This window comes from Caretta caretta, chromosome 16, assembly GCF_965140235.1.
Source record: "Caretta caretta isolate rCarCar2 chromosome 16, rCarCar1.hap1, whole genome shotgun sequence".
NCBI lineage: Eukaryota > Metazoa > Chordata > Testudines > Cheloniidae > Caretta > Caretta caretta.
Genome location: NC_134221.1, coordinates 8,839,552 through 8,865,576, shown reverse-complemented (window position 1 = coordinate 8,865,576; position 26,025 = coordinate 8,839,552). Strand labels below are relative to the sequence as shown.

The 26,025-nt window shown below is 45.3% G+C and overlaps 1 long non-coding RNA gene across 1 annotated transcript; it reads left to right on the top strand.

Annotated features, from left to right (window-relative positions):
• The first annotated feature begins 472 nt into the window (after nucleotides 1-472).
• On the top strand, nucleotides 473-24,625 carry LOC125623430 (uncharacterized). Its single transcript, XR_007352996.2, has 3 exons — nucleotides 473-669; nucleotides 22,021-23,032; nucleotides 23,662-24,625. It is a non-coding gene; the product is annotated as an uncharacterized LOC125623430 (long non-coding RNA).
• The last annotated feature ends 1,400 nt before the right edge of the window (nucleotides 24,626-26,025 follow it).

The window sequence follows — 26,025 nt, the reverse complement described above, 5'->3', positions numbered from 1 at the left end:
GGGAGTTGTGTGCCTGGGATGGGTTTTTATGTGTCTAAGGGACTTAGGAGCACTGATTGATTAGGAGCATTGATTTCCAGTGGGATTTCTACTCCTAAGTCACTCAGGTACTTTTGAAAGTTCCATCCCTTGATTTTGGGTGCCTAAAGCCCTTAAGCACCCAAAATAAATATAAAATTCTGCACTGAAAAATCCATACTGAGAGCCCACTGAGCTGCATGAAATCATCCATTTGGATGGAACAGAAAAGCAGTAAACTTAATTAAATAGATATTAAAACTTACATGAAGGAGTGAGAGGGACATTGACACCCTTGTCTCTCACTAAGGGGCTATCGGCTTCAAAGCCAGCAGAGCAGCTGTTTGGATCATTACTGGACAGCTTTTGTGGGGGCTTTTGAACAATGATGTCTTTGCACGAGAATGTGCATTTTGCATCCTGTGATGACATCAGCAGCTACTGCGCGGGATTCCAGCCTCAGCCGTTCTCTAGACTTCAGGCTGGCTGCACACACAAGCCAGCTGAACTCTGCCTGCCCACAGCAAGGGGGGACACTAGGCAGTCAGCTTGGCTTTCCTGCACGAATCTGGGACGCTCAGCGAGTTCACGCTTTAGGAATGCTCCAGAGAAACCGCAACAAGGGCACATGAGCGACTGCAGATGTGGAAGGTCTGTATGCAACGGACGCGATTTCCCTGCATAGAAAAAAAGAGACAACCCGAGGCACAAAGGCTGTGGGTTTTCTGACTCATTCCCCTGGGAGGGTCCTTAAAGCCGGAATTCCATCATCTCTCCTCCCACCATAAACATGGGATTTCCTGGCTGCACCTGCTTAGTGAGCTGGGGAGATTTCCAAACCTGCCCACAATTCAGACCTCTCCAGCTATTGTCCTACTCTCTGTCCCAGTTACACTCAATGTGAGATACACACACACACATACCCCATAGCTGTAACATACCTAGTAAATGTAGGTAAGAAATGACTACCCTATGAAAGGTGAACCCGAAAGCTACATGAGTAGAGGTTTATATGCCCCAAGGGGAAAATTATGCAAAAAGACAGGTATCTCAGTTTGTAATAGGCCCTACTTCAGAGGAGGTATTGAGTTTAAAAACAAAATGTTTTGGAACAATGTCTGGTTTTTTTCCCTTGCAAAGCAAATAAAAGTATTTTGGGGGAGAGAAGATTTAGGCCATAAGAGACAATCAACAGATGGATGTCATGCCTTGGGCTGCTAAGAAATTTGTCAGCTCTGCACATTGATTATTAGGGTGTCACTTTGTTCAAGATTTTCCAAAGTGACTAATAATTTTGGGGGTCCAACCAGAGACATCTAAAAGGGTCCTGATTTTCAGAGCGCAGGTGCTCTACCTCTATGCCAAGGTAGAAAGCACCTGCTGTGATGTCATCATATGTGTAAGGTACTTCCAGGCAGAATGCTACTAGCATGCTGAATTCCCAGGTGTGCCTAGCTAGAAATACTGGTTATAATAGGAACTTGCTAACACTCTGTAATACCTCCTGCATCTTAATGTGTGATGGCAGACCAGCAGCATCAAAAGGCTTTCAAATAACATATTTAATACTATTCCTTATCATCTTCAGTATTTCATTCTTTTGTGGGAAATAACAACAGAGCATCAAATTGCTCACAGACATGACCAATAGTTCTGATGAGATAAACACACACTGCCAAAGAATGAATGGTATTAACAGATGTGGAGGTTGATCTTGAAATACCCTTCTCAGTCTCTGTGCTGTACGGGGCAAAGCGTTCCTGTAAAGGATGTAATTTATTAGCTGGGATATGGCAAAAAATGCTCACTAGGTTCCAGACATTGCTTCAGCGGCAGGTTATAAAATGGCACCAGCCCTTTCCCCTGGCCACATGTTCATATCAGCAGTTTTGGCAAAGGTTGTCAGGATTTTGACGATGTTCTTCTCATGCCCACTTTGCCCTGTGCACGCAGCCTGCAGCCACCACTCAGTGGCTAGGCCACCAAAATGCTACAGTAACTGATAACCTAACTGGCTTCCTGCTTTAACAGCTTATGAAAAAATAACACTGGAGGTTTTTTCTAAGATAGCAAGTGTCTAGATCGACAATTCCCCATGACTTTATAGCTAGACACTGACATCCCAAAAGCATTAGTCTTTTGAAGAAATACGTACCGTACATACTGTATTATTTGAATCATAATATTTGGTGCCAGGACTTTGGCTTTTCCTTGCTATTTATTCACTAAGGGAAACCTTACGTACCAACATACTTGGTGCCCTGAGGTGGATGACAAAATTCCCTTTGACTTCATTGGGGCCCAGATTTCCCCCCCTCTTTATTTTAGTTATGGTTTGTTGATCAATGGCACCAGAAGGGGAACTATAGCCCCATAGTGGTGCATGTTATTATTTAGCATTCTGGTAGCACCTGTAATGTGGTGGGTATTACAACCCCACACAAGAAGTTGCTGCCCCTCTCCTGATGAGCTTCCAGTTTAGAAAGTCAAGCAGCATTCATTGGGCAGGAGGAGAAGAGTAAAATAAAGATACTTACACATTTTATTATACATTGGCCCAGATCCTGGGCCCTGGTGAAGCCACTTTGTGCCCGTCCATATACACAATGCAGCTGTAAACTCAGATGATCCAGGTAGTTGGAGGATTCTCCCACTGTGGGGAAATCCTTTGAGAGCATTGGTCTACTGTGGCAGATGCTAGCCCAACCCCTCCCCATCCCACAGTGTAGGGATGTGGCCAGGGAAAGAGGGTGTGGGCAGAATGTTACCAGATTCTGTGGATCTTCGAATGCTAGACCTTGGGACCATGGGTAGCATGATGGGGTCTACAGGGCCCACACTGAACCAAGGCTAGAGGGGACTAGAACAATACTAGGCTAGGGAGGTCCCACCCCTCACCAGGAGGAGGGCATGCTCCCAATGGAGAAATGGTTTAAAGGAAACCCAGGAGAGGGGGAGTGAGCTTTATATGGCACCAGGAAGCCAAGCTGATGCTTAGAGATGGGCAGGGAATGGCAAGAGCTTTGTGAAGACTGCTCTAGCAGCAGGGACTTGGCTTCCACTCCCCATTTTTGGGAGCTGAAAGCCCTCAGAGAGACTGACTGATTGAACAGGATGCTACAAGATTAAGGAGAGTCTGCTAGGCCAGTGAGCGTGCCTCAAACTGAGGAGCTCCAGACTGGTAGGAGGTAGCTCAGAAAGTGGGATGAACACTTTGAAAGACCCCTAGGACCCTGTGACAGGACCTGGTAGACTTGGTGGGCCTGGGTCCCCTAACCTTGATCCCCACTGCTCCTTTGCATGTTGCTCTCTGGGGGAGCAATTGGAGAATGGGGGTGTGATTGAGGCTGCAGCTGGGGCCCCCTCTGGGATGACTGGACTGGCAGAAACCGGAAGGCCGTGAGCTGACCACTAGACCAGCTGGCCATCAGACGTTCCTGCCACAGGTAGCCAGGCAACATTAAAGCAGTTCTAAGTATTCTTTCATTTACGCTGCGGAGTACTGAACATTGCCACTCTATCCAGAACCAGGATCCTATCTAGCTAGTTGGTTGGCTGTGGTTTAAGTCACCTTTGTCCCCACCCTGCAAGTCTTGAGCTCATCTCAGCCAGACCAGAGAATCAGGCTGGTGATATAAATCTTTATATACATCCTTCTCAGATGCCATCTTCCAACATAATTGACATGGTGGGTTTTCAGCATTCCTGCAAGTGAAACACTATGGACACAGGGCCAGTGAGCCTTGGACTATGGATATAGATGGGCATGGGCCTTGTACAGAAAAGCAAGATTCTCAAGAGCTATTGTAGTAATTGATAATGTACATTTTGGAAGAGATAATAAACATCATGCTTCAGAGTTTAAACCAACCTCTAGAAAAGGGGATTAGCAGCAAACCTACCATAGGGGGAAGATTATTTTACATCTACCTAGTATGAGGTTTCTTGCACCTTCCTATGAAGCATCTGGTGCTGGCCACTGTCAGAGAAGAGATAATGTACTAGATGGACCACCCCAACATTGCCTATATCCACAACACTGTGACGGGGTATACAGACCCCACACTGACCAAGAAGGGGTTAATAAGGGCATGCGAGTGCAACCCCACCCTGTTACCGCTGTGTGAGGTGTCAAGCCTGGAAGGAAGAGTTAAAAGAGGAAAAGCCCAGCTCAGCAGTGGCTGACTGGGAGAGGAGCCCTGTAAAGGAATACCTAGTTGGGGACAGAGTCTAACCAGAGACTCCTAAGTTTCAGAGCCTCCTTGGTACAGAACAGACCTTGCGCCAGACATTTTGGAGGGTTTTGTTCCCCATAACTTGTTTGGTTCCCCTTTTTAGGGCTCTGTAGAAGAGTCAGCTTGGGAAAAGACTATGAGAAAAGTCTAGCCATGGGCCATGGTAGGAAGCAGTCCAGAGGTACAACAGATGGTCTGAACAGACCTTATCTACTTCATATAGAGCACCTGGGTTGGAACCTAGAGTAGAGGGAGAGCCTGGGTTCCCCCATAAAGTCTGAAATCGGGCCAAAGATCCAGTGTGATGCTGTCAGACCACTGGTTGGTTGGGCTTGGTTTACCCTGGAAGGGGAAGGAATGAAAGCCACCTTGCCAGAGGGCTGACTCACAGGAAGAGGTAGATCACCACAGACGTGGTTGGCAGGGTTGCCTACTATGGCAACTGACAGAGGTGTTTGGTCCTTGTCAGGGGGCTATATTTTGTTCTCTGTTATACCAATGTCACTCTAGAGCAGCCCCACAGGAGTGAATGTAAGAGAGCAAATGTGGTCCTAGACCTTCTCTTGACTCATTGCAGGGCTCACTGTCCACCCATCCACCACAATAAATGCAAACTACTCCATAAAAAGTCTTTTTAAAAAAATGCACCTAAATGAAAGAAATCTCAAGCAAAAGTGGAAATACATTTAGCCACTTTGCATCCCAGCTGACAAGAGTCCATTGGTAAAAACACTAACTGAGCCCCCAGATGCAATTAATAATTTGCTGCTAGCAATAAAGACTCATCGGCAGACAAACAAGTGTAACAAAGAAGCAGGAGAAAAGAAATACCCCTTTGTCTTGTGCTTGGACTTGTTTCCCTTACTGGGACAAACAGTTCATCTGGGAGAGAAACCCACTGGCCAACTTGGCATCATGCCGTTCCTGGCATGTGTTAAACAGGTCAGTTGGTGGTCTGCTTACCCTGGCACAAACCTTGGTTGGATGTGTTTTCTCACAAGATTTCTTGCCTTACAAAAATGAGATCCTTTTGATAGGTTTTACAAATTATTTTATAGAATTTAATGGGCTAGAGAATGATATCCCTGTTATTGAATCCTGTAGTGTGGTTTAAAAAAAAGAAAACTTGAAAAGGAAGACAAATTCTGTAAGGCTACAGAGCCGTTTCTGTAGTCACTTATTTAATTTCTTAGAAGCCTATTGATTTCATCCCTATTAAATTCTATAGAACACCTTTTTAACACATATGCAATAGCTCCAACAGATGTTATGGGTTTGATATGGAAATTATTGGGTGAAATTTTCCTCTTCTTCAGATCAGACTAGATGATCATAATGGTTTCTGCTGACCTTAAAATCTATTAATCTGTTTTCCTAAGGGTTGGCTCTGCATGCTAGGCTCTCACATCTCATTTGCTAGTGCCAGCTCTGGTAGGGAGCTGATTATGCTCTGGCTTAGTGGTTTTACACTGGTGTAATTCCATTGACTTCACTCCTGATTTACACAAGCACTTTTAAAGACTTCCTGGGTATTGATAGGGAAAGTAGAAAGGACACCATGAGTTGACCTGACTCTCAGCCCATTTCTAAGAAAACCTTCCTTCTTCCTTGGTCATTATTACTTTACTTCTGGACTCTCTTCACTTTCGTTATTACAAACCCTGAGTAGTACCAGAAGGGATTTTTTAATTCCTGTTTCTCTTTCACTGTGCTGGTGTTACTTTTCCCCACAAATGCGTGGAAACCCTCTGGCCATCTCTTTCCTCTAAAGAGGCAAAATGGTCTACCGGTTAGGGTACTAGTTTGTGACTTATGAGCCCTGGGTGGTCAATTCCCTGCTCCACCACAGACTTCCTGTATGACAATAGGCAAATCACTTAGTCTTCCTGTGCCTCAGTGTTCCATCTGTAAAATGGGGATAATAGCACTTCCCTACCTCACAGAGCTGTGTAAGGATATCTACATTGAAGACAGTGTTCCATCTGTAAAATGGGCATAATAGCACTTCCCTACCTCACAGAGCTGTGTAAGGATAACTACATCCGATGAAGTGAGCTGTAGCTCACGAAAGCTCATGCTCAAATAAATTGGTTAGTCTCTAAGGTGCCACAAGTACTCCTTTTCTTTTTGCAAATACAGACTAACACGGCTGTTCCTCTGAAATCTACATTGAAGACAGTGTTCCATCTGTAAAATGGGGATAATAGCACTTCCCTACCTCACAGAGCTGTGTAAGGATAACTACACTGAAGACTGTAAGACCTGTGGATAGTACAGTGATGGAGGCTACGACAGATCTGGATATTGCAGAAAATTACCTGGGGAGAGCTTATTGAATTAAGTTCAGTATCTTTGGGGTTCATTGTATGACATGAATGGTTTACGTATTATTGTAGGCCGGGATTGTATGGAAGCTCTTCAGGGGAAGATGTGACCGATGTGAGACCTGGGAGTTTGTTTTTCACGATAGTACTTTGTACCAGACGACAATTGACTTCTAGAACAAAAAGTGTTATATGGTTTTCCTGGAAAATATCGAGGGGGGATGAATGAAAATTTCCCATCTCCGATTATGCAGAAACCCAGCCTTTTGTCTACTGATCACTTCTTCCGTGAGACCAAGATCAAAGGCCCAGGCTGTATAAAGAAAGACTGAGCCATTCGTGGCTACTGTAGTTCTGAATCCCAGACAGTTATGAACTTGTAATCAAACCCAATTGTTGGCTTCGGTTCGGATTAACTGTTAGAGGGCTTTCCCTTTACCCCCTCCCCTGGTTCTTGTCACGCACACAGAAAGCAGAAGACCAGAAGTCCGAAGTGCAGGGAATGCGATGTTTATTGGGGTTAGTGCCAAGCAAGCATATCCATAGCTCTACATGCTGGCGGAGTCTGTTTCCCAGTGTTCCCCTTCCCAGCTCTGACGGTGAAAACCTTGCCTGTGTCCCCATTAGCCTATTCCCCATTCCCACCTCCTTCTAAGCAGGCCCAAATACACCTGCAATGCATGCCCACAGGGAGTGTACCCATGCACCCCATGGGAAGGGCAAGGAGTGAGGTTGTACTACGGTCAGAGACAGGTATTTCTTTGTTTTTTTAGTGTTTTAAATCTCCCCCCCCATCCCTCCTTTGCCCCTCTCGACTGGTTGCTTGACCTTGCCTTGAGATAGGGGTTGAGGCAATCTTAAAGTGTGCTCATATTAAAATTACATAATACACAGGTTGAGAAAAGAGTGTTTGTACATCTGGGTATCGTGTTTAGATTACCCACAAATACAAGCTTGTTGTTAAAGCCATAAGTTACATGTACTGCATAATCAGCAATAACCTAAATTTAGGTGAATGAATTGAAGAATGCAGTTTAGGTATCTAGCATCCATGCATCTGGGTACATTACTCATGAAAAAAGTTATACAGAGAGTTGGTGGCGGAAAGCAAAATATATCAATGAGTGAAGATTGTCCCTCAGTAATTGAGAATTTCGGATAGGTTGTCCATTTAGAGAAAAAACAGTCCATCAGGAAAGTATTTGAGTTACCTTCCCGACTGCACTTCTCATCAGCACTCCAGCTCATCCTCTTGATGTCTGGTGAGATATTCTATGTAGATGTACCTTGACCACCTGATGGCATCCAACACCATGAGTTGCCGCATCAGCCAAGCGTAGCGTTGACCGACTCCACATTCTTTCAGCACTGTCTCGTAACTGGGGTCCCATGCATCCAGGGCTCTGACAATCAGCAAGTGAGTTTGGACTTCGTAGCCCCTAGCTCTCACGGTGTCGGCAACATACTGTGCTGGCTTCTTACAACCGTATCATACCTAAGGAATTTGCAGCCACTTCCTGCCATCATTCTCTGCACCCTGGAGAATTTTCTATAGTCAAAGCCTTCTGCTAAAATCTACACTGGCCGAGGTTGCATTAGGACCTGTACTTTTGTAGAAAGACTAGTTTCCCTATAAGCTTCCTTAAATATCTCTTACTGGAAAGTTTACCCCTCATTTCCAAAGGGATGTCAAGAGCCTCTAAGCCCTCTGGAAGACCACACAAAAGCTACTTAATCCTGCTCTGAATATTTAGTGCTGCCTTGATCCCCTTTTACAGGAATTTGTTAAGTTGTTCCTACAACTTTTCCAACAACCGTGCCCTGTGTCATCGCGGCATGCCGCAGATCATGGGCGAGGAGCTGTCAGGAGCAGCAGTAATGTCTAAAGGATTAAATGATTTAAGTCTTATGGGTGAGACACGGTGCCGTAATTCCAGATTGTTCACCCGTCACCTCTCTTTGTGTTCTGCCGCTGCACTATTGAAGACTGAATTAGGTCACGGATCTGTGTGTTGGGGGGTGGGGAGGGGGAAAGCACTGCACAGAGCAAAAACCACGAGAGCTGAATGTACTTACGCCTGATTCTGTCCAACCTACAGCAAAGAGAGCTTCCCAGGGCGAGTTAGGCTTCAACCTTTCCATCTGCCCTGAGTGAGGGGCAGCACCAGCTTCCCAGTCCGAAGCCAGACCGCAGAGTGAACTGACTCAAGGTGTGCACCGCCTGCAAACACGAGGTGAGACTGCAGCTTGTGCAGACGCCCCCAAGCGAGCTGCAGTCTAGCTCAGCGGTTCTCAGACAGTGGGTCAGGACCCCAAAGTGGGTCGCGACCCTGTTTTAATAGGGTCACCAGGGTGGGCGTTAGACTTGCTGGGGCCCAGAGCCAAAGCCGAAGCCCAAGGGCTTCAGCCCTGGGCAATGAGGGTCAGGTTACAGGCCCTCCGTCTGGGGCTGAAGCCCTTGGGCTTCGGCTTTGGCCCTCCCCCCGCCCCGCCAAATAGGACAGTGGGGCTTTGGTTTTGGCCCTTCCACCTGGGGCAGCGGGGCTCGGGCAAGCTCAGGCTTCAGTCCCCCCTTCTGGGGCCGTATAGTGATTTTTGTTGGCAGAAGGGGATCGTGGTGCAAAGAAGTTTGAGAACCTCTGGTCTTACTAGTTCGGGTGCTGGTAACCGGTGAACCCTGGTAGCAGAGGCTTCATCATGGGTTAGCTGTCTGAGTAGCTACCCAGGGGTCTTGGCATGCTTGTCCAGCCCATGCTGCCCTGGTTTCACTGGTGCTGGGACCCCAGCTGGCTAGATCAAAGCTAGCCTGGGTGTGACTGCAGTGTAAACATACCCTCAGAGTCACATTTCTTCCTGGTCCATCCCCCTTCCCCTTTTGCTCTGAGTAGGCGAATAACTTACTTCACAGCTTTTCATGGAGCAGCTCACTCCCCCATTGTGTTAGTGGGGCAGCAGAACCATGGGCCCATTCGCTCACTCTGGGCAGTAACTGGTGAGTAGCCCCTGCTCTACCCCCTGTAGCTAGAGTCACAACCTGAGCAAGGACGAGCATGGGTCCTATCCCTCGCTTACTCCCCTGTCTTGCCAAAGAAGAGCTGTGGTGGTCTAGCCCTGGGTAAGTAATCCCTTTGCAGTCAATGGGACTATGTGAAGAATTAAGTACTACTTAGATGATTCAGGGTGGCAGGATCTTTCTCTTATTAATTTAGTTTTAGAGTTGAAGGCCAGGAAGGACCAACAGGTAATCAAATCTGACCTCCTGTATGTCACAAACCACCAGCACCACACGGCACCCACTCACTAACCCAGCAATGGAAATGAGACCTAAGTATCACAGTCCACAGGAGACTAGACTATTTTGTGCCACAGGCAGAGAACAGGAGGATCTGACGTGTATTAGTGCTCAAGGCCCCCACAATGAAAGGGAAATGACCAAATGAGACAGACCCAGTTAATCCTGGCAAGTGACCCGCATCCCCACGCTGCAGAGGAAAGCAATGAAAACCCCAGTGCCACAGCCAATCTGGCCTGGAGTAAATTCCTTTCTGCCCCCACGTATAGTGATCAATTACAATGATTCTGCAAAACAGACAAGCCAACTAATCAGCTACTCCATCCACGGCAGTTCCAAGGATCCCTTTGTTCCTGTGAAAACACAAAATCACTTTATTAGGGAAAGACTAGAAATGTGCATCCAGTTTGCATCTGAAACAGATCAGCTCCACAGATAATGAGTTGTCACTTTGGATGGGCTAGCACCAGCAGGAGAGTGAATTTGTGTGGGGGGGTGGAGGGTGAGAAAACCTGGATTTGTGCTGGAAATGGCCCACCTGATGATCACTTTAGATAAGCTATTACCAGCAGGACAGTGGGGTGGGAGGAGGTATTGTTTCATATTCTCTGTGTATATATAAAGTCTGCTGCAGTTTCCACGGTATGCATCCGATGAAGTGAGCTGTAGCTCACGAAAGCTCATGCTCAAATAAATTGGTTAGTCTCTAAGGTGCCACAAGTACTCCTTTTCTTTTTGCGAATACAGACTAACACGGCTGTTCCTCTGAAACCTTTCTTTACTGTGTTAGGGAATTCACAGACTGACATCAAGAGAGACACATACACAGACTGATATTAGAAGCCATGAGATATTTTACTCATTATATTATACCCGTTATAACAATTCTTAGCACTTCTATAGCACCTGTTGCCTAATAATCTCAAAGTGCTTTACGAAGATACAATAACTATGCTTCACAATACCCCTGTTTATGTATCAGACAGTGTTATACCCATCTTAGGCCCTGGTTCAGCAAAGCATTTAAGTATATTCTTAGTTTTAAGCATGTTTTTAAACTCCCAGTGAGTTCAATGGAATTTAAGCATGTGCTTACACTGAATGGGGATGGATTTAAGCACACACCTAAAGTTAAGCATGCGTTTGAGTGTTTTGCTGAATCCGGCCCTTAAAGATAGGGAAACTGAAGTGCAGGGATATAAAATGGGTTGTTCAAGGGCACAGAGTGAAGTGTTGGCAGTGGTGGGAATTAGCTGGGTGAAGAATGGAATTTTTTTTGGCTCATCAGCAATTTTTGAAAAATCAAAACAAAGCAAAAAATCATTTCCAGTCAGAACAAAAATGAAAATGTTTGAACTCTTCTGTGAACTGGAAAGTTAAAAAAAATAAATTAAAGTTAAAACTTATTTTTTTCATTTTTGACCATTTTTACCCATTTTAAAATTGAATAGAAAATTAAACTCATTATAATGATTAAATTAAATATTTTTTCAAGCCCCTCCCAAAAGAAAAAAACAAACAAAAACAAAAAACAATGACCCACCACATTTCATTTAGAAAATGTTGAAACAGACATTTTTTTTGTGATTTAATTTATTTTTTCTGAAACGAACAATTTGGTGAAACGGACGCAAGTTTGCAAAACACTTCGATGTTGCCAAATTTGCATTTTTCATCCAAAAAAATAAAAAGTTTCAGATGAAAAATTATGCCCAGTTCTAGTGGGAATAGAACTAATCTGTCTTGATTGTTAGTGCCCTATTTCATTCCTAGGCCTTTAAGTTTGATGTTAATTAGTATTGTGTTCAGCATATTTTGTCTCAAATAGTCTTTGATATAAAGTAATAAGTACCACCTCCTTGATATACAGTAATAAGTACCACCTCTGTCATTTTCCCCAGTACTGGCTGCTGTCTCTCTCCTCGGTTACAATCCGCATTCCTCATTACCGCTGCTGGGGTAATGCCTGCATACTTGCGTCAAGTGTGTCACATGAGCAGTGCTGGTTTGTCTTTTCAGTTGATGTGCATAAACTTCCTGCAGCATTAAACCCTGATGGATACGTTCTCTTTAGACACTTGCTACAGGCAAGTTTGCATCTTGGATCAGCGTTCTCTCCTCCAAGGATTCCTTAGAGAGGAATGTTTCCATGCAGACATTGTACATGGCATAACAAGTGTTTGCAATATTTATCTGCTATAAAACATTTTCCCCCAGCCTCTTTGATCTGAACAATACCTTTGAAGTCCTTGCCCATTTCTACTCCATAAAATGTGGCTTTCCTTGTGGTTGCATTCAGAAATATATTTCCCTGGAGATTCAAGCCCACTGGAATTAATTTTCCAGACTGATTCCAATCCCTCCATCGTTTCCAATGGGACACGATTTTGCACAGGCGGGTGCTATTTTAATGATCACTCTCCTGAAGCTGGGGAACTCGTTATGTCATCACAGATGAACTGCACAATGAGTAACTGTGCAGTGGGGAGAGAAGAATGACCTTGAAGAGGTGGGTCAATGCATCAGCCTGTCGGAGGTCCAGTGCTTTTGTTTCCCTTTGCTGCTGAAGAGCTGAGGTCAGGGTGAAGGAGGGAAGGAAAGAAAGACGATGAAGGTAGGTGAGATGACAATAAGGAATGCGTACAAGCCAAAACCAAATATCACGGGTTTCATGCTATTAATGTGCTGGTGGTGACATCTAGGGATTTAGCCTTGAGAAAACACTTCCTGGGAAGATATGCTTTTGGCTCCTTTTGCCAGCTGCACTGATAAACGCAATAGTCTTGGCTAAGGGTAGTGAAATGTGAGGCGTGGCAGAGCTTCCCTGAAATCTACTGCATCTTTCTGTAGATATGGTCCCACCTACAGAGGGCCTGCTGAATATTTGTGTGTCTTGCTATGTCAAGAAAGGAGTAGGAGGATGTGAATCCCAATTCTTTGCAGACAGTGACTGGGTGGGGCCATGAGAATACACACACTGGTGGAAACACAGCTTGTAGGAGTTCTATCAGTGGTCAGACCAGATTGTAGTGAACAAGCTCTGCTAAAGAGAACTCCACCCCAGGAGAAGGTGGATCTTGTGATTTCTACATGCAGGAAACTGTCTACATCATCAGTTACATATTATTGATTTTTCTGTCATTTTAAATTCTCCAGTAAATGGTATGCACAAGGAGTAAGAGAAGCCTTCACCCCCTCTTGCCCTGATGTGAGCATTTGTCATCACTGGAAGAGTAAGAACTAAAGGCAATACAGCTCAGTTTTATTGCTGGGGCTGGGATAAGGCAGGAACAGATCTGGATTTTATAACAGTTCTGTTAAAGTTTCCAAAATAAGTGATAACTCTGTATATCACATCCATGCAATACCTCTGGGATTTGCTTTGAACCTGGACCAATGCAAAGAGTTTGGATTATTATAGGATTTCAGAGTCGTACAAGCCAGATGCAAAACCTGAAGGATTCACTGTGAAGAGAGTACAGAACTGGATGTCTAGAAAGGTATGAAGAGAAGCTTTTCTGTTTACCTTAGAAAACATCTAAACCAGGGGTAGTTAATAGGCAGACCGGGGGCCAAATCCGGACCGCTAGATGCTTTTGAACGGACTCCAAAATCTCTTTATTTACTTACTATCTAAACCATAGTCCAGCCATTAACCAGTGTTTTAAACAAAAAGGACTCCCCACTTAGAGGGAGGATATAGAGTAGTGGCTCACTTGTGGCCCAATCAGCACACAGCTGTGGCCCATGGGACATCCACAGGGCCATGCAGGCAGTATATATGTTGTGTGGAGGCAGCCCACAAAACACAGAGAGCTGCATATGCAGCCCACAATGGCAAAGAGGTTGAGAACCACTGACGCAGAGTTTAAATCTAAGATTTCCAGGGCTATAAAAACTATGTATTCCAATGACCGATCTTGTAATTGAAACTCTGAGAACTTCAAATGGTCAGAAGAGCAAGTCTGTCTGATACCCCATTTTGGTCTCCTAGATGCTTCTTGAGGGCTTATAATTAAATAGGCGTGAGTAAGATTATCCTGGTATCACAAGAAAGGAAGAGTTTAGAGATCATGTTCATTGTGCGGGGATGAAAACTTATCCGTGAGAAAGGAAAGAATCTTGGGGAGAGATTTTCAGCAGCTATCAGGGTTGTTTTAATGCTACTCCCATTGAATTCACTGGGAGTTTTAGTATTGACTTCAACGGCAGCAGAGTTAGGCCAATGCTGAGCATGTTAGACAATCCCACTCTATGCCTCTAGGCAATGAAGTCCGGAGAGACCATCAAATACTTGTACTTTAGTGGTAAGCAATGCAGTCAATATATTCAAGAATATATCATGACACACAAGCAATGAAGACTGTGAGAGATCCTGGCCGCAAGTCAGTCCATATCCTGTAGAAAACTCGACAGCAATTTATCAAGAGAGAGGGCCAGACTCTCAGTGGGTGCTAATCAGCACAACTCCACTGAAGTCACTAGAGCTGCATCCATTTACACCTGGCTGCAGATATGGCCCAGAATAGAAGTAGGTACCTTGTGTATTCTGATCACTTTACATCATTATGGAGTGTGTGTGGGTGTGTGCGTGTACACACATACACAAGCAGAAAGCCCAATTTTCAGCCCTCACTTGTGCAAGGAGTGCTTATCGATGCGAGCTGCCAATGGGATTACTCATGTGACTAAGAGCTTTAGGACCTGGACCATAATCAGACAGCTTTCTGTATAATAATATTAATAAAAGCTAGCTCTTATATAGTGCTTTTCATCCGTAGATCTCAAAGCACTTCTCAGGGTCAAAAGGAGGTAACATTTTGGAGGCTGAAGTATTCCTGGCTCCGACATCAGCAGCTGTTACTATGAAGATACACACACAGTGGTGAAGTGATTAAATATATCCACTCCATGTACACAATTCTGGGTGCTGCGAATACAAGCCCAGGCCCATTGCATTAAAGAAATGACCGTATTTCCTCCAACACAAACCGTAATTCAGTGTCTCTGGACTAGTAGCATCTGGCATGAAGCCCGTATGTTGTTTCCAGAAACCCAGGACAGAAGGGCATTTTAAAGCAAACAAAAAGTTGAAATGCTCTGATTCCAGCGAGCACTTGGAAGAAGGATTTGGGTGCAGGGTGTGGAAATGCAGCCAGCACTTGAACTAACCCCAGGCTGTGTGACGTATCACAGCAGCTATGTAAAACAAGGACTCTTTTACACTTCAGCCCTCTCCCTCCAATGGGGTGTTGCGCTGAGCTGAGTGTTACCTGACTTTGATGTTCTCCATACAGACCCCATATTTGTTCATGTTTATATGTTCTGACAGTGAAGGAATGGCTCTGCTTAACATCCCCTGGGTTTCCTTGCGGACAGTTTTAAACATCACACAGCATGTCCAACAGCCAGTGAGACCCAGCCAGCCAGCACTTGTGTCTGACGGAGCAATGGATGAGATCACTGATTGCTTGCGTAGATTTCAGACCTACAGCCACCACTGTATGAAGATATTTGGAAAGCTCCTATCCCATCCAAATAGGGATAGGAAAGTACTAAGGTGGATGTAAGAGGTCAGCAAACTAGTACTCGCCTCCTTTAAAAAAGAACAAAAAACACCCAGCATGTTTCAAATATATATTTTGTTACAGTAGCAGGTCTGAGGAGCTATTCAAGAATAAAAATCTCTGAGAAATTACACTGACCATGCAAGCTTAGTGAGCCAGATCCTCCCTCCTGATTACATTTATTCAGTCTACTCATTTATTCAGACTCAGCTGCTCCTCATTGTCCATTCATGTTGCCTGAAACTCCATTGACCTTGCTGGAATTATTCCTGATTCACACCAGGGTGAGTGAGAACAGAATCAGGCATACTGCACGGAACATCCTCACCCAAATTCTGCCCTCGTTTATGTTGGCATTATTTGTATTACTAGGGGCCCTGCCTGAAATCACTGTTAGATGTTTTGCATACATATAGGAACAGTCCCTGCCACAACGGCTTAGAATTTAATAGAGAAGGGTTAAAGAAAGCATTAATATCCCTGCTTTACAGGTAAGGAACGAAGGCATAGAAAAATGAAGTGAGTTAGCTAAGGTTGTACAAAAAGTGTGCAGGAGTAACTGAAGCCAAGAATCAGGAGGAACTCAAAGTCTAATGCTTTAACTGTGGGAACACCTTTCTCTCACCCTCCTGAGCCTTGTGTATTTCCATATTTTCAGTTTTCATGATTTTTATTTTAGGTTAACAGGCAAAAAAGCAACAAGAAAGAAAGAACAAATGTAAAATCTCCAGAAGACAGAAGATGGCATGTGTGTGTGTCTGAAGGATATTTCACCTGGCTCCCAGCCGTCTGTGATTATCTGTATAGGAAGCATTGCTGAATAAAATGGATTGACCGTGAAATCAACAGGATGATGATCTTCATGGTGACTTAAAGGGCTGAAAACGGGAGAACTTTCAGAGGGAGAAACCACCAACTAACCATACAGAAAGAGAAGGAACGGAAAAAGAGGAGAAGAATACACATATTTAAGAAAGGAACCTGAACTGTACGTCCCAAATTGTTCAAACATTGTCAACACTGGGTGAAATTCACCTTTGTGCAGAGGACCAGAACAAGGCCCATGTATCTCTTATGTCCCACTTAAACCCTCCCAACTGGGATCTTGTTTTTCAGAACTGAGGCCCCTTCCCCATTTCTCTCCTAATTTTTCTCTGCATGGACTGAAATAGAGAATTAAAAATGATGTCACATCCAAAAAGAGAGCCCAGCCCGCTGGAACTGTGTTTGTTTTCGGTGTCAATGGGGTTAAATGTAACAAGCCAAAATCTTCATTAAAAGGCAATTTAGCTCAAGTGTCCAGTAGTCTGAACTGCAAGGAAGTGACATCTAGGGATAATGAATTCACTACACAGCTGTCTAAATGACATAAATCCATTTATATCAAATATCTCCTCTACGAGAGACTATCCAACCTCTTCCAGTTATTAGAAATGCTGGACAAAGCCAAGAAGGGGACCCCACGGTGTTATTGCTAAACAAATGCAGTAAGAGGAGATGGGGAGCCAGGGAAATCCTGATGTACATGCATGCTTCCCTCAGGCTGATTGTGCTCCTGATTACAGGAGATTAGTCAGCTTTTGGCTAGGAGCAAAGCTCTGCTGTGAAGATGAAACCAGAGTGGAATTAGTTGACCCTCAAGCTGCCTTCACTCAGTAAACAAGATGGAAAAAACTGGACCAAAACCAAAGCCAGTGTTGGTGGCTTGTGCAGTTGAACTGTCTATTTGGGGTAAACATGAATCTATTCTGTTTGCTTCAGACAGCTCAGTCTTGCTACATCTCATTGGTAGCATTCACAGCAGCCCAGAAAGGCAGAACCATTTCAGACAGAAGAGATCCATTCCACAGCATATGACAGAGCAATAAAGATCAGCCTCAATCTTTCACAAAGTACTGGGAGCCTGAAGCCACCTGGGAGTGGTTTGAAGTAGTGTAAAATTAAATGTATTTTCATTCTTGAGTTCAGCATGGGTTTTCTTCAGCTCAGACAGGCAAGGACTGAGGGACGGCAGAAACTGTGACAACCAGGGTAGAGGTGTTAGGGATCTGATTCGCCATGTCATCCGAATAACGCAGTGCTGTATCAGGCCCTAGAAGGAAACAATAAATAGGACCAGATCCTCAACTGATGTAAATTGGCCTAACTCCACTGAAGTCAATGGAACTAGGCCCATTTACATCAGTTGAGCATCTGGCTCATAACTGGCAATACGTACAAAGAAAAGGAGGACTTGTGGCACCTTAGAGACTAACAAATTTATTTGATCATAAGCTTTTGGGAGCTACAGCTCACTTAGTCAGTTCCACTGGTATACTTTTGTTGCTTTGTACCACTCTGATATAACAAAAATTTAAACTTAGCTTAGGTGGCCAGTAAAATAAGGCATATGAGTACTTTGTATCACCACACCATCCTCGTGAATCGGGAACACTATTTTTAAAAAGTGAATTTAGCACTACAGAATCAAGTAACGTTGCCCACGCAGCCTCAATGCATCCTCTTTGTGCGTATAAATTACAATACTTTACTTATGTGATCACATCCAGTTGTTCTCCCCCACCACAAGACCCCTGCCTCATTCAGGTATCTATTGAGTATTTCTCTTTATCCAAAGAAGATGGCTCTAGACTGTTCTCAGTGGTAGCTGATGACAGAACAAGGAGTAATGGTCTCAAGTTGCAGTGGGGGAGGTTTAGGTTGGATATTAGGAAAAACTTTTTGACTAGGAGGGTGGTGAGACACTGGAATGCGTTACCTAGGGAGGTGGTGGAATCTCCTTCCTTAGAAGTTTTTAAGGTCAGGCTTGACAAATTCCTGGCTGGGATGATTTAATTGGGGATCGGTCCTGCTTTGAGCAGGGGGTTGGACTAGATGACCTCCTGAGGTCCCTTCCAACCCTGATATTCTATGATTCTATGATTTTATGATTCATCAGTCAATGTGTGGCCCCATGCATTTTTTACTGCACTGCATCTAAACCCTGGAACAATTGAAAGAATATTTTTAGCATGGGCAAAACAGTGTTATTTTCCCCCCTCAAATCTCATTCTCAGAAACAGCTGAACTGTTTTACTTCAGACTTTCCCCAAAAATTCCACTGGAGACAGACACCCGACATGGAAAATTTCAGCCCATACAGTTACAATTTGGCAAAGTTACATGCAACTGAAAATGATGTCTTTTAATGGCAACCTTAACTATAGGTTTTGTTATCTGCATTCCATCTGTTTATACTTGTCTTCCAGATGGACCAAGGAAAGCCCCGTTTGCCAACTGGCCAGATTCCTGGTACCTTTGGCATATTTTTCACTCACTGTAAATATTTACGGAGATGGTTATCCTTGGAATGACAACATCTTTTTCCAAAGAAATTAGTTCAGCATTAACGACAGCAAAAAAAAGAAGTGATAAATGTATCTGAGACTTGAGAAAAGCCCAAACACCATGGTTGCCTGATACTGTTTCCTTAGAATGAGTTGCAGGGAGGGAGGGGGAGGGTTAGTTTAAAAAGCACCAGGGACACCAGACTAAGAGTCTGTCAGATCCATAATGTTTTATTCTTCCATGGCTCTCAGATACCATGATGATGAATGTGGTAAACCAGATTACAAAGATGCAAAGACTACAAAGGTACAGAGTCGTATTTTCAGCCACAGGTTGTTGTCTCCTATGCAACAGTTACTGAGTGAAATTCCATGGCATGTGTTATGAAGGAGGTCAGACTTGACGATCATAATGGTCCCTTTGAAAACTATAAGCTCAATTCTCCCTTGTTTCTGAGCTCCCCTTGGTTCCTGTGGCAGCCCGGAGCCAGTTGGATTTCCTGTTGGAACTGCTCACATGCTTAAAGTTAACCCCATGTCTGAGTGTTTGGGACCTACACTTGATTGTTGGTCACTAGTAAGAATAATCGTTTGCATTAGAGCAGACTGGAAAATGGGAAGGGGGTGAAATCTACAAATATTTTTGTCAGAAACTGTTTCCTTTTTTCAATGACAATTTTGTTTTGACAGACATTTTCCTACCAGCATCTCTACTTTGCGCTTAACCCAGCACATTTAAATCTAAGGGTCTCCAGGCAAGGAAGGATGGTCTTGTAGCAGAGACACAATCTTGGGTGCTGATAGAACTCAATTCTGTTCTTGGCTGTGAAGGGGCTTGTTCCGGTTTTTTTTTTCTTTTACTGACATTTATACTGGAAAAAGCCTTAGTGTGAACACAGTTATATCAGTTAAAAAGTTCCTTATACCACTATAATTATTCCCCTTCCGATGTGAGAATATCCATAGCAATATACCAATATTATTACTAGCATTACCGTAGTGCTTAGGAGCTGCAGTCATGAAAAAAGCACCCCACTGTTTTAGGTGCTCTACACAGACCAAAAAGACAATCCCTGTGCCAAAGAGCTTACAATCTAAATTGAACCGTTCCCATATTAGGGGATTGTGCCACTTTAACTATCCCACTATAGTTAAAGTGGCACAACTTTGTAACATAGGCAAAGCCGAATATCACCTCTTCTCAAATGCATCCATCCTCTACCCACTGTGTTTGCCAGACCCCTTAGAGGATCAGTTTTGGGGATGGAACGCTGCTTCGAAGCTGCAGCTCTGGCTGTTGGATCTTGCTCACAGGTCCTTACAGTCAGATGTATTAAGCTCTTCAGCTGTCCTCTGGCCCTCCAGGCTGATCCCTGGAGTGATGCTCAAGAAAGAGCGAGTCCCTCTTCTTGCCCCATAATATGGGCTGCCAGCATCTTCCTTAGCAATGTGGGGTTTTGGGAAGTGGTCAGTTATGCCTGAAGGGAGCTGAACTAATCCTGGCCTGTGGAATTCAGTGGTAAACATTCTCAGAGATGACTTACTGTCTGTCACAACATTGTGCAAATCTATTTGTAACTGGGATTCTTGCAGGGTGAGATCAGTCCCCCCACATGGCAGTTAGATCCAAGAGGAAGTAAGAGTGTGCATTGGGTTACAAGATGATATCACCTTGCTCACTGCGGCCATATGCCTGTGGGTCTGTTCCCATATGAGATCCTCTCAGAGATTTATGAGACTGATTCAGAAGGCTCTAAGGTCCCCCTTTCTCCCATCCCCAAGGAACCATGTTTAAAGATGATTCAAATGTGTCTGCAGCCCCCATCCAGCACATGCTGTTCAGACTGTGTGGATGGGGGCCAAAACAATTATTATTAAATACATTTGAGATTAGCGGGATTGTGGGAGGCTCATTAAAAAGACAGCCTTGGCCGCTCCAGCATGATTGCAGTATCCCCACTGTCTCCTGTTCTAAGTTTGAAGAGCTAGTGCACTGAAAATAGCAGGGTGGCTTCAGCACCCTAGGGGGTGACTTGGGTAAACCACCCAAGTATAAGCCTGCCCAGCCCCACTGGGCACATATTCAGGTGGCTATCCCAAGCTGGGCCCATGCCATTGCTTCCACACTGCTATTTTTAGCAAGTGAAACAGAACTAGTACATGTCTATCTACCTGGCATAGGCACCGACTCCTTGGGTGCTCCGGGGCTGGAGCACCCATGGGGAAAAAAGGGTGGGTGCTCAGCATCCACTGGTAGCCCCGCGGATCAGCTCCTCCCGTTCCCTCCCAGCACCTCCTGCTCACTGCGATTAGCTATTCAGTGGCGTACAGGCGGTGCTGGCGGGGAGGGGAAGGAGCAGGGGCAGGAAGAAGTGAGGGGATGAGGCAGAACGGGGTGGGCGGGGATGGGGTGGGGTGGGAGAGGGAAGAGGCAGGGCAGGAGTGGGGAGGGGGCGGGGCATGGGGCAGAGCGGGGGTCGAGCACCCCCCGGGAACTGGGCAAGTCGGTGCCTCTGCTACCTGGGCTGGGAAACTTGTTCCTAGTTGCTGTGGAGACCTATCCTTAGCCCTGTTTTCCTCCTCAGATGGTGTCACAGACCAGAGTGCTCTTTTCTATCCCCTAGCACTCCGTTCAATAAACAGTGGCATTTCTAAGCACAGGTCAAAGAACTTCATTAAGCTGTAGATAAGTGTGAAATGTAGATCAGTGTCTGAAGTGCTAGAGACCTTGAAAGAACTTTGTAGCTATCCAAGCACAAAATTCCCAAATTCCAACTTTATGAAAGCATGCAGCCGAGCTGCACTGGGACTCCTCCTCGCCCACTTGCAAGGGGCCAAGAACTGTACCCATATACCCAGCTTTTAAAATATTGGCAGGCAGCCCCCAAATCCAGGTTATGCGCCTTTCCTTTGCTTTTGGAATGTCCTTGAATGTATATTCAGCAGCTCAGGGGAAATCACTGGAGCCAGTTAGGAATGATAATGTGGAATGGAAAAATCCCACTCTGCCCTATAGAGAAAACAGACAAGGCTGTGTAATACGGGAAATGCCATGCTGTTCTTTTTATGCAGGGAGAAATGCAACACTGTAATATCTGGTTCAGGTGCAGGCCAAAAACCCAGCAACCTGGGAAATCACAGGCCAAAAACCCAGCAACCTGGGAAATCGCTTGCCAAAAGCTCCTCCATAAGACTTTTTTTTTTAATTAGTTTCTGGTACTTTCCAATATTCTTTCCCTTTTGTTTCGTCTTTCCCAGGCAGGCCAGCTCTCCACTTTGAGAGAGCCTTCCTGGACATCCTGTCCAAAGAAATCCCAGGCACCCCAACCAACAGCTATGGAAAGCAACAAAATATTTTGTAAGACTTTTTAGAAAATTTCAAAGTATTGTTTCCTGCCCACGCATCAGCATTATCATTGTTCTCAAATATCCTGCTTTTTCATTTCATTAGTCAAAACTTTTTTTTTTAATTAACATGAAAATTAGCTGAGACAGTAGGAAGAAGAGCTTAGTAGCTACAGCAGTGGATTGGGACTTTGGAGCTCAATTCCTAAATCAGCCCCTGCCTTCCTTTGTACTGATGATCGAGTCATGGGTGTAGAGCCCTGAGCAGATGCCAAATTTATATCCATGGATATAAAGCAGATATTCGCGGAGCTGCAGGGCTCTACCAGGAACCACAGTGGCAAAATCAGCAATATGTTGGGCCACTGCTCGCAGGAGCCAGCGCCCAGCCCAGATAGCTCCTCCGGTATGGATGCACTGCCCTGAGCCCAGCCCCTTGGGGCAGGCACCAGGCTCAATGGCAGCTGTCCCTGGTTGTGCTACAGTGTGCAAGCGACTCGCATGCTCCCAGACAGGAGACGCAGACAGCTGTGTGGAAGGAACTCCTGTCCGGGAATATGCAAACTGCTTGCACGCACTAGCATGATCAACATTTCAATTAAAAGTGCCTGTGACGGGGAACATCGGCCTCACACTGGTACCGCAGGGGTTAACCCTTCCTTCCTAGCAGAGGAAGCTCCACCCCGTAAGCTCTGCTGGGCATGCTCTAACTGAAGAACAGGTATAAAAGCCTACAGAGCTGCTCAGTCTGGACTGACCGCTGGAGGGGAAGGAGGCATGCCGCCAGCTCCCAAGGAGGGACAGCCTGCGTGCCAGGATCCGGGGGGCCAGCCGAGCCGGGATGCACCCTCATGCCCAGACAGAGGACGTCACAGGAGGGGAACAGACCGGAGGATCCCACAAAGCGGAGAACCTGGCATTTATGGTAGGAAGTGACCCAGGGGAACTTTAGAGGCAAACAGTGTTAGAGCCGCATAGACACTTGGTGTGTCGCAGGCGGATCCCCAGCGAGCTGGTGGCAAGGGGAGCTTGCCACTACCAGGGCCCTGGGTCAGGACCCAGTGGAGAGGGTGGGCCCGGGTCCCCCTACCACCCCCCGCACTGTGGGAATCCTATGGACTCTGTCCGCTAGGCTGTACTACCCCACTTGCGAGGGGGATTGTGTGAACTCTGGCCATTGGGCCACATTGCTCCAATGCGGGGAGCGATTTATGTGGACCCTGGCCATTGGGCCACACTGCCCTGACACTTGGGGCGAGTTACCTGGACTCAGGTGGCTAGTCCGTACTACCCTGCTTGTGAAGTGGATTGTGTGGAAGGAGGCCATTAGGCCACAACCGGCTGCCCACAGAGAGACAGGCGTGTGAACTTCGAAGTGGTGAGGTTCCGACACCCCATCCCACCGCTGCCACAAAGGGGTGGGGCAGAGTGCCATGCCTGCCACAGTGCCCTACAGTCTTTAAATTCCATGCAGAACTGCCAGGACCTCACTTTTGAAAGTCTCAGCTGAAAAGCCAGAACACACAGTAAACCACAGTTTATCTCTCTCTTCAGGATGAAGGGTTACGTCAGGTGAGATATTGCGCCTTGTTTCAGAGGAGACAATCTGAAGTGGCTGCAGCTGGGTGCAGGAGTCAGCTGTGGTCAATGGATAGTTTATGGAGCAAGAGGAAGCCTGTTCTCAAGCTATGTTTCTGAGCCTTCAATCAGAGCTTGAATCCATTCTGAATGTGAGGCCAAAAGGACAGCTGTCCATGCATAGGTGGAAGCCCAGAAGGTACAGGGAGCGTCTTTCCTGCCTTGGATTTCTATGCAGAAGGCCACCATCACATGGGTAGCTGCAGTCCAAGCACATGAGGGTAGAAGGATGCTAGTGTTGCCAGCAATACTTCATGACCCATATGTGTCTGGCACGGACGGGACTTGGCCAGGATTCTACTGCACTGCAACTTTCCCACACAACGGGGAGCATCTGGTGCCCAGATTGGGATGGGCGTGTGACTTTTAAATGGGACTGTTGATGAATGTGCTCCCCCAGGACAAGTCGAAGCATCATTCCTGTTGGCCTCCAGAGGCATACTACCTTGTAATGTTGAGAGGTACCGGTGATTGCATCAATCAGAAACCTCTTCAAGATTGGGTGGAGAAGCATCCTTCAATTAGCATAACTGTAATGAGATGTTAATCAGAAGCCCCCCACCTGAGACAAAAGGGGATTGTGAAGCTGCCGTGGGATTTGGACTGAATGGGAGGAGGGCTTTTGCTAAATAGTGAGAGACAGAGACTGGGAGTAGGGTAGGGGGCAGAACACACACAACAGAGAGAGAAGCGGAGGCAAAAAGCAAGAAACCCAAGCAGTAGCTGTTGAATACAGTGTGATCCTGGAAAAAACTAGAGAGAGCATTTGGGTCGATCAGCTAAAGAGGCTTGGGGTTGTAAGCTAAGAAACTGTTCCTTTTGTTCTTGGGTCCTGCTGCATTTGGAGAAGCAGGACTTTGTACTTTCTTTATAAATAAACAAAACTGCATCAAAGAAATACCTGACTATCACCAATTTCTTCTTCCAGTTGGAACATCCTAAGGGGCCCAGACTTTCACTAGCCACTCAGGTCAAAAGGGGCAACACCTCTTTATGCCACCATTCGAGGGTGTGTGCAGCCACACCCAGCCTGGGCAAACTAGTGCGGATGTTTGTGATGGAGAAGCATCTTGGCCTCTCGAGTAAATGGCTTGTCATTGGCTGTGTTTATTTTTGACCTGCTCAAAGGGACCATTAATCATTTCAAGATATGGCATCTTGTGACTGGCCAGGACTAGAAACATGTGCTAAGCACCGTATTTTTCTAATTTAATGGTGCATGAGGTAAAAAAGATCTCAGCTGATCTCATTATTCAGATTATACCATTGCATATCCGCTGAGTCCTGTGTTTGAAGAATAGCATCCTGCCTGTATGACGCTGATATCCGTCTGCCTGTACCTGCAGAAATCTTAATTAGGCCCCTTTATCCGAGTATTTAATATGTTCTTGGTACAGATTTTCAGTTTTCAGTCATCAACACTACTGTGCCTCTTGGATTTAGCCAGGAAAGGAAGCAACTCAAACGTGATGCAGGAAGCCCTGGAAAGCTCTGAGGCAAGCCAGATCTCATGCAATTTTCAGCTTGATTTCCACGATGATGAGGACTAGGGTAAATTTGGTAAAGCTTAGGAAAAGCATCCAGATTGTACAGGTTTTCTCCTAGTAGATCTAGTTTCTTGCTGTCTTTTGCCCATTTGTAATTAGAGATACTCCCTAAACCCCAGTCTCCGAGCCAGTGTTTCAATGATCAGCTTATTTGTGGTCTTAAGGAAAAAATAATATTCCACTGACGTGTTACATCTCACCTCATGTTTCCTGGTAATACGTCAGGAGACTGCACCTTCACATTTCTGATGTCAAACTCAGCCACATGTAGAACGCTTCTTCCTCCAGGTGGAATATAGTCTGTTGACACAGTTGGCTTTAATGTTAACCACTTCCTTTCGTAGGGTCGGGAGTACCAACCTTTTGACCTGACAGCGTGCCAGGCCCTGATCTCATTTGCAGCAGTCTAAATCTGCATAACTCACTGATGTCAATAAAGCTGTTCTGGATTTACATCATCATAACGAAGATCAGCCTCTGGCCCTCAATGTTCATCTCAGCCCCCCCAAATCTAAAAAATACCCCTGACCTTTTATGTCGACTTCCAGGTTCTGCTTAAATCCAGTCTGTACTGTAGGTTTGAGGCTCCCATGACATTGCGCTCAATATACTGAATTAATCAGATTCCTCTTGAGTGAGCAAAGGAGCACAGCTGCAGGGTAAAGCATGAAAAGGTTAAAATAAAGAGACCCGATATAGTCCCCCACTGTGATAACTCCCACCAGTATCAATA